Raw genomic sequence first — 12,827 nt, 5'->3', positions numbered from 1 at the left:
TAGCTGTGAAGCAGACAAAAGATGTTTCAGACCATTTAGAGGGCACTGGCTTCAGCAGAGTCATTAACTATGTACACAGAATGGGATGTTGTGAACTCCCAAATACGTTGAGTCTCTGTATTCACAGCTTGTACTTCTCCACGGGCATCAAGCAGCACAGATGTAGACTTCCTGGAGTGTCAACGCTGGAACTGACCCCTCTTGAAACCTCTGAGTTCAGACTGGAGGAGAGAGAATACAGAGGGGTTTGTCCTCATAGATGTAGTGTGAGAGAGAGGGTTGGAGTTATATATCCAAGCGATGGAAGACCAAGATAGATAGATAGAGCGAAAGAGAGATAGAGAGATAGAGAGAAAGTTACTTTATTTATCCCACAAGGGAATTTTTTTTCGCTATACCAGCATTTATACATAGAGTTAAGCAATGAAAATAGAAGAGTAAAAAATATGAAATATAAAAATGCACAATATATACAATAAAATAGTGCAACAATTTAACCAAACAAACAACAGTGTAACTGTGTTATAGTTGTGTGATAGATAGATAGATGGATGGATGGATGGATGGATGGATGGAACTTCTATTTGTTACATATCATACATGTAATTGTTTTGTGGATTGCTATAAATAAACCTACACCTTGATGGTGATGTAAGCAACATATAGCTATATATTTGTAAAGAAATACAATGTGTGTAGATGAGCAATTAGGTAGTGTAAGCTTTTTACTATATCAAATCATACACTGCATATGGCATACATACACTTACTGTACATAAATGCGTAAAGAAACGTGAACATGTCTACATGGGATGATATGTATATGATATGTACAGGAGTGCAGAAATACATATCAGACATGTTAAATTATGTGAAGAAAGTAGGCTAGTGCAGAGGCTAAGAGAAAGAGGAACGGTGTAAAATACTACTTGCCGTTCATATATATTTTTGTTTTGGTGCCTTGTGACGATCACTGACTTCAACACCACAGCGCTACACCCCTGAATGTGTTGCGGCCATGGGAAAAGCATAGCCCTTGAGTAAAGAGGAGGGGCGAGAGAGCATGCGGACCTATTGAGAGAGAGAGAGAGAGAGAGAGAGAGAGAGAGAGAGAGAGAGAGAGAGAGAGAGAGAGAGAGAGAGAGAGAGAGAGAGAGAGAGAGGCGGTTCATCTCCGCTGTGGTCTCAGCAGCAGCAGCGGCTTAGAGACTAGTGCTATAGACCACTGTGTGTGTTGTGCAGGAACAGGCACGACATAGCTGAAAACCGCCAGCGGAACAAATGAAAACGAAAAGTACTCTTTCGCATGGATTAATTCAAGGGCGAGACACTCAATCGAAGCGAGAGGCTCTGTAAGCGAATCTGGATCGACTGACAAGGATCGGAACATTGGCTACTGTACGATAACAATAATAAAAACACCGCCGGATGGTATCTCTGCCGCTAAGGTTAGTTAGCTTCCATTGCTGGTTGTCCGTTGGTTGGTTGGGGGGGATGGGGGGGCAGTTCTGTTGTTGGCCGACGGGGTCCGGCTATTCTTTGGAGAAGAAACACACATAGCATTATTGACCTTTTCGAGGCTATACATTACATGGCGGGGACTAACAATACATGGTTCGTCGAACATTTGGGAAACGTAGTTATTCAAAGAAGCGGTTAACTACTCGGTTCCCCATACAACATCAGCATTCATAGTCGGCTGGCTATCGTCAGTAAGTTAATTATTTTATAAATCATGAACACGTGCTACATGGCTAGGCTAAGCTAGCTAAAAGCTAACGGCGCTAGCTACCCGAGCTAGCTGTCAGAACCGTAGAGTAGCTAACGTCAATTGTATTGAACCGAATGTATCGTGTTATACGTGTTAAGTTGCACACACTAATCTCACACCACGCTACCAATACCCCATATTAATAGATGCCAATTTCCCAATAGGTGTCAATAATCGTATTATATATTGTTGTACCCTGCTAACCGAGTTAGCCCGCTAACTTGGCTATGCACATATGCGCCCTGTTTGCGTTTGTATACATTGTTTTTACAAAGAGGTTGACTTAGCGATAGCTAATCTAACGTTAGCTGGTAACGCATCGCTTTGTTGTCAGATGGATGATAAGCTCTGGTGTCGGGTCACTGACACGAGTTAAAAGAAACGTAATGTGAGTTAGCGTAACGTTACATGGTGTCTCAGATAGATACATTGCCTTTGTGACAGTAACGGTGGTGTTCAACCAAGTCTATTTCTCAAATTTGAACTTGCATTTTTTTTAGGTGGGCTGTTTTAGAGTTACTAATTTTAGCTAATGATAGTTATCTACCGGTGAGCATGCGTTGTTGTGAGAGGCAGTGTCATTTGCTATCTGAGAATGCGGTTGTCAAACTTTTAGTGAACAGCTACAGCTTTACAGTCACATAGTTGACATTTCTATAGAAAAACCAAAACGTACAACCCCATGTGAGGGGATCATTAACATAAACAAAGCAACCATGTGTTGTGGAAAGAAGCGGATGTCTGTTTTTTTTCAACCACCTCCATGATGAGCATTCACATACATTCTATGTTTTATATGTTACTTAACAGCTTGAGAACATTTTCTTCTTCATTATCACTGCTTCTGGAAATTATGGTGACTCGGCTTAAATTGCGACATAACCAAATGTGGTCTTCAGTGCCTACAAATGAATATGCACTTGTAACTAAATCCAGCATTGTACCTTCATCCCCAGATTTCATTGTTGTGTTGTTGCATTTAATATGCTATTGAGAAACAATAGTATGATTATAATAGTCAACGTGTTACAGATATTCAAACTCTGTATGAATCATGCTTAGGCACTGTGTCGTTTGATCTATATCTTAATGTGTGATGGAATTTTTACAAGGTTAAGATATTATCAATATGTGTGACAGGGTGACACCGACTGTGGGGTTAAGCTACTTTTCCTTCTTATCTTGACCAAGCACCCATTGATCTTTGTCGGCAATCAAACAAGGGCGCTTTCTACTGAACTACAGTCCAATTAGTTTTGAAGGGTTTGTTAACCCAAAACACAAGGAGCATATTTTGTCACCACGGGTCATATCTAGGCATGCAAATGGTTTTAAGTTTATGTGCTCTGGCTTTGAGATATCTGTCTCTGAAGCTGCTGTTGCCACCAAACCAATGGAGTTACAGCAAATTAACTTCTGTTCAACCCTTCTCAAAATCGGGGGGGGGGGGGGTCATTAACAAGTAAAATGTTTGAAACAGTCAAAATGGTAAACCATGCTCTTGATGAATCTTGCCTTGTGATCCACTTAGTAGTTGATGACATATACACCTAGCCACACTCATTAAAAAAATATAGCCGAGCTTATGCTATTTGAATTGACACCTGTACTCGTTTCCTTTAAAGTTTACAGGTACTAAAGATGAAATTAAGAGCATATCTATATAGGGCTGTGTATTGGCAAGCACTTCACGATACCTATCGCGATACACGTGTCATGATACGATAGATCGGTCTATATTACGGTACAATACAGATTATTGCAAATGGAGCTGAAAATACAACTTGCGGTATACCACCTGAATATTCTAACCCTAACCCCGGGTCCTAACCCATTTATGAGTCGGCTGCTTGCAGTGCAAACAGGCAGTGTTTACCTGGGAGTCTATATGGTCATATCTATGAGTTACACGCTTCGTCTTTTTCATTCTTCATAGTTAATTTTGTTTGTACGCCCTCTGGCGTTTTAGAGAATAATGCAGTGCATAGATTACAAACACCTCCGTTCATGATTGCAGAGGCTCGCTCTCAAGAGCATGTGACGGCAGCCCGACTATGTAAACAAACCACAGAGAAACTCAGATTACACACAAAGGGAGAGCAACTTCGTTCTCTGCTTAGGTAGACATCACTCCACTATTTCTTTACATAGCTGTTTGCTGTTATGATAATGCTCTGAATAATCAATAGAGATCCTTTAATGTGTCATTTCACCGAAGTGTATTCAATTTAATGAGGTTAGCGGAGGTGGTCTTTGATTTAGGCGATGCGGCCCGCTTCTGCTATAAGATAAAACACTGTGGGGGAAACCTTGCAACCATAAGGTTTCCTGTTGTTGCTACACAAATAAAGTCTTCCTCCGACTACCACAAGGGTTTTTATTGTGAATCAGTGACACATTCCTGAAGTCTTAGTCAACAACATTAACAATTGGCACTCCCTTCGTGTGTGAAATGCATAAATATGGACATTTTGTTGTTTTTTTGTCAGCTGAGTTTTACATCGCAAAAAGGAATTGGCAGAAATAGAAATGACCACAGCCAGAAGCACTTGTATTGTGCCCACATCACAGGTTCAACATATGGTTGGCTACTGCACAAGTATCCTTACTTTGTGGATATTTGTAGTATGAGGGGTGGGCATTACGTTAAAGAAATCAAATATTTGTATTTCTGATAACCGACATCAACAAGCTAGCTTTAGAATTAGCTCTGCGTTGGAACAAGAACCTGCAATAACTAAATAATAATGATTCAAATATGGAAACGTCTGACCCAATGATAAGAATGACTGAAAATGTGACCAAATATTTGGCTCCAAGTTTGGAGACTTGACAGGTTGGATAATTTGTGGTATGGACACAACCTCCAACATGAAGTATTCAGGTGTTCAGTCATAGTGCCTGGAGACAGCCTGCCAATAATTAATTATGTTGTGACTCTGCTGACATGAGTTCTGTGCACTCATAGTACAATATCAGCTTATCTGTTTGGATTGTAAAGTGTTAAAGTAGAATGAGGAGATCTCTCTCTCTTATCCAAAGGGGTAATGGGGGCAGAGATAATCCTGTGCTCAGTGTGGTGCCTCAGGGAGAGACCGCTTCAGTGCTAGTTCAATTTCAGCTCCTGTTATGAAACACAACGCGCTTACCAAACTGGAAAGGGGAGAGTTCTCACTGTCTGTGAAAGCAGAATCCTCACAGTGAAGAAAAGCATTACATTCATTACAATTTACAAAGGGTGTCCGTCAAAATGTAATTTATAGTCACTTAGGTAGGTCTGCAACTATCTGTTGTTATTTTAACAACCGAGTACTCCATCAAACTATTATTCCCACAATCAGACAAGAATATTTTAGCTATGTTTTAAAGCAAAATTGTAAATATGAGAGAAAATTGCAAGATCAGACCTTTTTTAAAGAACTATCCAGAAATTAACTTTTTTTTGTATTAGAAATGGTTGCATTTTTGAAATTTTTTTTTTTTTTAAACTGAGGCTTATTTTTACTTGAGCATGTTTAGCCAATGTCCACCTACATTTAACGTGCCTATAGGCGATGTTTGGCCTTCAACCCAACTCAGCTGGTCGGCTCTGTGTGTCCAGGTCGTCTGTAGACATGGTTTTGTTTCTGATATAGCCTTTTGTTCAAATCTCAACCTGAATTTAGGATTTTTATTTGTATGTAGGACGTGACATTAAATCCACATCCTCATAATTTGCATACACTAATAATCTGTGTCTCTGAGTGTTTTAATTTAGGCAAATCCAGTCATGGATCTGATCAAATGAAACCGTTCCACCAATGAGCATTTCACACTGCATATTCAACTGGAATTTTATATTTAGCTGACTGAAATCACAGCACACGAAACAATGATCATACGGAAATAACACAACTCTGGAATGCTGCGGTGGATGTTTGTAAACCCTTTAAGTTAACACGCAGAAACCAAAGAGGGAAATATGAGGCAGTCGCCATGAAAGTGCCTCCCAGGCCCGTTCCCTCCTCCCAACCCGTTCCCCTCTCAAGGAATGAGTAACAGCAGCTGTCTAGCACTTCTTGCTCACTAGTGGGCTGCACCTGGTGGGTTTCATGTGTGGGTAATTTTATGCTCGACTCGCTGTGGTGGAATATTAGGATCAGGCACAGTTGCAGTGCCTCGAATTACTCACAATCAAATTGCCATTGAACTGGACACAGTACCACCTTGGTTCCAGTGGCTGCCCTGGGGCTGAGGTTGAGCGGTTGTACCATTTTTTTCTGGGCTTGCCAAGTGGAAAAAACAGGGTTGTGGTGTGTTATTTTGAGGAAAGTGCCTCTCTCATATGGGCCCTTACAGATCCTGCAAGTAGCCATTAGCCTCAGACTTTCATATTCAGGATGCAGTCATCACAGAGAGCGAGTTGATGCTGCTAGTCTACGGGTTAATGGGGTCTATAGGTCACTCTGCAGAGCTCCAAAGGGCCACAAGATGATTTATACAGTAATCTGTGATGCTGGAATCTGTGATGCTGCTGGCAATAATCAAATGCAATATATCCCTGCAATATTTGTAAGAGCTAGCAATGTCGACGATGCAACTTCTCTGCATGACAAAGTCAAATCACAATGAAACTAATTTCCTTAATTGGCACACTTTGCTGAATAAAATCCCATTCAAAATCATTGTTACTAGTTTACATGAAATATAAACAATCCCTTTTTTCTCTCCCTGAAGATACTTAGTTCAGCTGTACTCCCGAGGTGTGTATCGCTCCAACCAAGAAAAACTCAAATCTCAGCAAACCAATACAGCTCTCTGGTAATTACAATGTTTTACTGAGGCTGCTTTAATTTGTCACTTTACAAACTCTGAATTTCATACCGCTGCATATTGGCTTTACTTATCTTTTTACGAGCCCATTTTGACACGCCTCACTGATCAGAAGACATGAGATGGTACTGAAACAGTAGAGAACATATGGATGTTCATGAGCATGTTTTTAATCTCTTATTTAATTCTTTAAATAAAGACATTCAACCAGCATTCCTCATTTCGTTTTCTGATAGTTTGTTGTATATAATGATTATCTGAAGATCCCCAGCTGCTATTAAACACACAGACATGTATTATATATTATCATTATCTCTGTTCCCTAAACATTTTCCTTTTATGGCCTTGCATGTCCTGTCTGTGGGAAAGACTTGACAGTCCTGTGATAGAGAGACTAAACTGATACCTGTCTGAACATACTCCCTCTACACTTTTATTTTTTTTATCTGGAGCTTAAGTTAGGTTCAAGTTTAGTTTCCATTTCTTTTTTTGGTTATAAATGTCATAAATATTTTTTCGAATGCCTCTAACATTAAACAGATATTTATATTGTTTGTATAAGTTAAACAGGTCATAATTCCCTCTTTAATATTTATTTTATATTGATGTGAACAACTGGTTTTATTCAAATTTTTCGCCAAAAACTAAATTTGACAAGATTAGCTTTCATTTGAACACATCATGATAGTGTTATAATTTAGTTTTGTCCAATACTAATTTTTACTGAATAGAGCTTGAACGCAACTTAATGCAAACTCAATTCAGTTTTTAGATTTGTTCCTCTGTGTCTTTTTTTGGACTTGCAGTTGTGACTAATTGTGAGCTTTGTGTCTTCTTCTCTCACGCTGAACAACTTCTACACCCTGATATGTTGTGGCTGTGACATTACTGTCTGGGCAGCTGTGTGTGAGACATAAAACTATCATTTGCCATTTGTGTAAATTTGACTGTCATCTGCATCTCTATTCAAAATAGGTCTACACTATTGCACAAACACATATTTATATCGTTTAGGCTACAAGTACTGTTTCAATAGAACATTTTAATTTGTTAACAGTAGCACCAGAGAAACTCTGTTATCTTTCAGTCTGTTTTTAAGCTATTGCCTTTATGTATAAACAGTATTTAATAACTGTTCTGTGCTCTCATATTGTGGTAATGTTGTATGTTTTTACTCCTTTGAATACGTGTTATAACATGTTCTTCAAGCCGGAAGTCTTTCATCCTTTACACTTGATGTGCTTTAATAGAATTAATCCAAACTGCGTCAGTTACTTTACTACCTGTAATTACTTATATTATAGTTGTCTATCAAAATAATTATATAATACTATGAGTTTCTTAGTTAGTGGAGCTCATCCTAAACTGCATCTTTTACTTTTTCATTGATAACACTTAGAAAACTGATTAGTAAAAGTAGACTTCACTAGATAAATAGACCACAAAAATAGATACTTGCATCCCTTATTGTGTTGACTCTGAAGTCCAAACTACCATTATTCAAAAGACTTATATAATATCCCTTTGATTGCATGTTGTTTTGTGTGTTATTAGAGATTTACTAAAAGTTAAGGCCATTTATCTTTCATAAGCCCTTCTATTTTGATTTCCATTGCTATGAAATGGAGTTCTTATTAAAAACCAGTCACCCATATTTAAACACACTAAAAAAGAGGCAGGCAGCGGATTAGCAGAGATTAGAAATGGCTCTGTGGTAAGTGATTCACTCGACTCCGTTACGCAACACAGACGACAGCACGTCAGAGGACATGACTCTTGTTTATGTGTCGGCTACAGCTGTGGACGGCGTTTTATTTATCTCTCCGATTAGCATAACTTTTCTTCTAGGAATGTGTTAGAACATAGAATGTTAAAAAAAAAAACTATGCCCTAAGTGAGGGCACACACCTCAGGGTGGATGATCCAACAGTTGAATTATGGTTGTCATGTAACTGTGACAGGTAGGAAGTAGGTAGTGGTCCGATAATGTGCTCATGTACTCATACTCTCATACAACCGCACCCGATACTACTACGAGTTTATTTGTCGGTGAATAAATCCTACAGCTCCTCAAGACCCCTGAAGAGACCCAAGCTAAGTTCACATGTCTTGCTTGTCAGCCAGCTGCTGATTTAAAGTGAAGGAGGTTAGCTAGGAAATTAGCAACAATAACTCAGGCGCACTTAAAGTGAACATCACTACTGCTAACTATGATGTGTTTATATCAGGAAAACAAATAATTGAATGAAAATACATCTCATGAAAATGGATGCAATGTTTTCAAAGTCATTGTTAGATCTGTAATGGTATTATTAGATACTCTTATTGGTACTCTGTATCTACAAATACTCAAATGGAATTACTAGTTATTGGTGCTTCCCTAGTATGACGCCCAAGTGGACTGTAATTACAGGTTATGGTGTGCTTGTGCTGGGGGATTGATGTGACGTGTCTAGACTCCTGTCTTGAGATGTGCACTGGATCCATGACGGTGCAGTTTCCAACAAATTTGTCTCCCGAGTGCATCAAAACGTCAAGCTGCTGGTGTGACGTCTAGTCTGTGTTTTGTAGTGTAAAATGGGTATTTCCCCCACTAAATCCTCCTCTGTCCATAATTCAAAACCTTGTGTATCAAATCTAGTTGGGATGTGTTGTTTGTGTAAATATCACCCGCATTTATGGCCATTAGCATTGCACACACATGCACACGCATGCACGCCCTCAAACTGTACACACACATACTGTTGAACCCTCTCATGCATAAATAGAATCTCTGAGTCTGCTGTCATGAGGGGCAAACAGAGGCACTCGGGTTGCACGCTGCTGTACAGAAGGAACATTTCAAAGCTGTTGAATAATTAAGTAGTAGTGAGGAGGAAGTAGGTCAGCCCAGCAGACAAGTGCACTCCTCAGTTTTATTTCCTGCTCCCCAGCATGGAGAGGTGAACGTCGGGTGGGCTTTAAGAACCGAGCCAACGGAGAATAAAGAGAGCGAGACCTCGTGCATCAGAGAGATGCTGTCACATTGGTGTAGTGCCATTAGAGAGGGTCTGTTGATAGTTATTTTGGGCATCAATATTGAACAAATAATCAGTCACAGTGACAATGTTTGACTGTTCGTCATTCATGTACATTTTTTGCTTAATTTTTGTGGGCTAATCAATTAAACTTAAGCTTTTTGACACCGTGTCTAAATGGATATTTCTAGAACGCCTTTTAACGAAATACACTCAAACTTTTCTAATGCATCAGTGCGAATAGCAACAGCCATAAAATAACTTTTACGTAAGTAAGTGTTCAATTGCAACGAACGCAACTCCTTGCTTTGTGAATCATATTCAACTCACCATAAAGGCACAATCTAAATATTGTAGTGCAGCTTCTGATTTTCTTGGCTACATCTTGCAAACTGATTTCTCATGATGGGATTTAAGTTCGGAAAATATCTGCTTGAGGTTTGACTCAGCCTGGTCAGACGTAGTCCAGACTATCGGCAAACTGTGGTGAAGGGCTTATAGAGCATGTTTAGTTAGTGATGGAGGCGTTTTGTTTCAGAAAGCTCTCTGACTCGCTTTTCAGCCTCGTGAATGAATGATTTTCCCTATTTAGTGCAGTTTTACCTATTTTTTTTTTTGTTGCCTCTTGGAAGCAGAGAACATGCGTGTATCTCAGCTGTCACCTAGACGTTGGTTATAATCTTTGCTGTTCATTAAATATGTGCTCCGTCTCGCTAATGCACAAAAACTCTATCGTTCTGTGCGTTCACATTGTGGTCTAATGCGTTTTGTATGTGGTAGAATCCCAGAGGAATCATTCGTTGGTCAAAACCTGTTTTTTGAAGTTGTCAATCAAGAACAAGTACTGTGTGAAGTGCCGTCAGTGAAGGCCTCAGTTCCACACTGGCCAACAGGGAGGGGGAGGGGAGAGCCTTATGTAATTTTAACACAGTGTCGCTGAGGCAGCAGGGGAACAGGCAGGAAATCCAATCGCTGCTTTGCTGTCCAGCCTGGACACAGCTGGACGAGCACATCTGGAGGTACAGGCCCTACCAATCACTGGCCCCGTTCATCTCTCCTCTGTTTCCTGTGTTGAGACAATGCTAATGATAGATATGATCTGTTGAAAAATAGAAATATGCCATGTGATTTTTGCCTGACCAACATTTATTCATTTTTTAGATATGACGCAAGTATCAGTTTATGATTCATGGCAGGAATATTTTTCTTTCCGTTGTTTTTAGGGGTATAATGATAGACAAAATGTATAAAAAAGCAACATATATATATATATATATATATGTTGCTTTTTTATTTGATAAACCTGATCTACAATTGGAAGAATTGGTTTCTCCTCCTCCACCCAGATACACTACTGCAGAGCAGCCTGCCCAAACTGAACTATAACGGCTTACTTTCATGTAACAATGACATTTTACTTTTGTCCATTATCTGTAATAATCATCTGACCTGCAAAACATATGCTCCCCATTTTGTTAAAGTAAACTCACCCCTGTTTGTAATCAAAAGTGATAGACTCTGCTATTGATCAGTGCTTTGGTAGCAAGGCCGGCGGTGCATGCGTTGGTTTAAAATATTGATGTTGATGCATTTTCCTAGTCAATGTCATTGATTACACTGACTAATCGCTGCAGCCCTAAGAAGATGCACTACAACCAAAAAAACATCATATCTCAGCTGTTGTATATACTGTAGATCTGTAACAATCTCTTGTGTATTAAAAATCATATGATAAGTGTTTTATGTTTTTATGTTTTGTTGCATAAAATGATTTAAGTCTTTCAAAGCAAGTCTGATTCTGAATCAGATTTCTACTACTACGTACTAATGAGGCTAAATTAGTAAGCCTTCCCGAAGGCTATATTTTATCGAACCCATTTGATCCACATTAAAACATTCCATAATTTATGTTTTATACATGAATTATTCGGGCTGTGTATTGGCAATCACCTCACGATGCAATACGTATCACGATACAATACAATACATATTGCAATATATATTGTTTTTTTTACTTCACATTTTAAAATAGAGCGGAACATACAGCTTTCTCCGTACCACCTGGATAGTCTAATACGTACATCATAGCGCCGCTATTTTTGCACAGCCCTGTTAATTATATCCAGTTATGTTTGAAAATGTTAAATATATCTGTCTTGTTCTGATTCAGCGGTAGCATGTCTGACAACATTAAAGCTGTTCCGAATGACGGGTATCTACTGCAGTTTAACATGTTGTTTATAGCCCGATACTACTACTACTACTTCCTTTTTTGGTTTCACAATCACTTGTGTTGTTTTTCACTCCTCGCTCGGTGCAGCAGGTGTTTCTTTGCCCATCATACTGTCGTCAACATGATGGGCAGCGTGCTGTTCAGTGAGATTCAAAATGAAAGCTTTGACAGGCTGTGGTTTTTGGGGAGATGATCGTATCGCTTTCTGTCACACAAATTACAGCCGTGTCAAAGTTGACTGTGGGTGTTCACACTCTGTGTCTTCAGTAGCCGGCTGTGCGTAGCGACCGCTGATATCCTGTCTGAAAGTTGAGCAGAGGTAAAGGCAAGATTAGCTCGGGGTGTTCTTTCTCTGTTTGGTGCTAATAGCATAGCGTTAGCCACCTGCCTGCCAGGAGCTGCACTATACATCAAGCTGGCACACACAGGGAATCATTATGCCACCTGCTGCCTTTTATAGCCTCTCTCTGTCACCTGACATTTGATTTTCCTGTTTGTAACTCATTCTCTAGCTTGCCTGTTTTCCCACTAATGGTTGGAGTGGCAAAGCTAAATAAGATGAGTTTTGTAAATGTTAATGTTTTTTTTAGGGTCCAGATATAAGTCTTTGTTCATCTTGTTTGCTTATGTTTGAGGTTAAACATGTACCCGCAGTAAAATATCTTACATTATGGACTCTACATTGATCACATGTTTACTTCCCCTTTTTTAATGTCAGACGATGTCTACCAGTGAAGGGGGATTCTGCCTGGTCAGCATGGTCCTGGATGTTATGGCTTGGCAGTGTAAAAGGGCGCTGTACTCGGGTTTGGCAGATCTATGTTTTTCTTGCTGGGGTCCAACCGTTAATTTAAAGGTGTTAGAAATCACCGTCTCATTTTTCTCATTTATTGGCTGTTGCTCTGCAACTTCCTCCTTCTTTACTTTGCTTGGTTTCGATGAACCCAGTTTTTCTCTCGCCGAGCTGTTAACGACACGTGTGACAAGAGGAATA

The 12,827-nt window shown here is 39.5% G+C and overlaps 1 protein-coding gene across 4 annotated transcripts in view; it reads left to right on the top strand.

Moving 5' to 3' along the window:
- Positions 1–1,184: 1,184 nt before the first annotated feature.
- The window catches only part of ncor2 (nuclear receptor corepressor 2), an 85,403-nt gene continuing 73,760 nt past the window's right edge, over positions 1,185–12,827 (top strand). For all 4 annotated transcript variants that reach the window (XM_068703827.1, XM_068703828.1, XM_068703829.1 and 1 more), the window contains exon 1: positions 1,185–1,448. The gene's annotated coding sequence lies outside the window, so the exon portion shown is untranslated. The remainder of the gene's footprint in view (positions 1,449–12,827) is intronic.

Source organism: Cebidichthys violaceus, unplaced genomic scaffold (assembly GCF_023349555.1).
Source record: "Cebidichthys violaceus isolate CVI_PGR_0920_01 unplaced genomic scaffold, fCebVio1.0.p SCAF_9, whole genome shotgun sequence".
Classification (NCBI taxonomy): domain Eukaryota; kingdom Metazoa; phylum Chordata; class Actinopteri; order Perciformes; family Stichaeidae; genus Cebidichthys; species Cebidichthys violaceus.
This window is presented reverse-complemented; position numbering and strand designations above follow the sequence as displayed.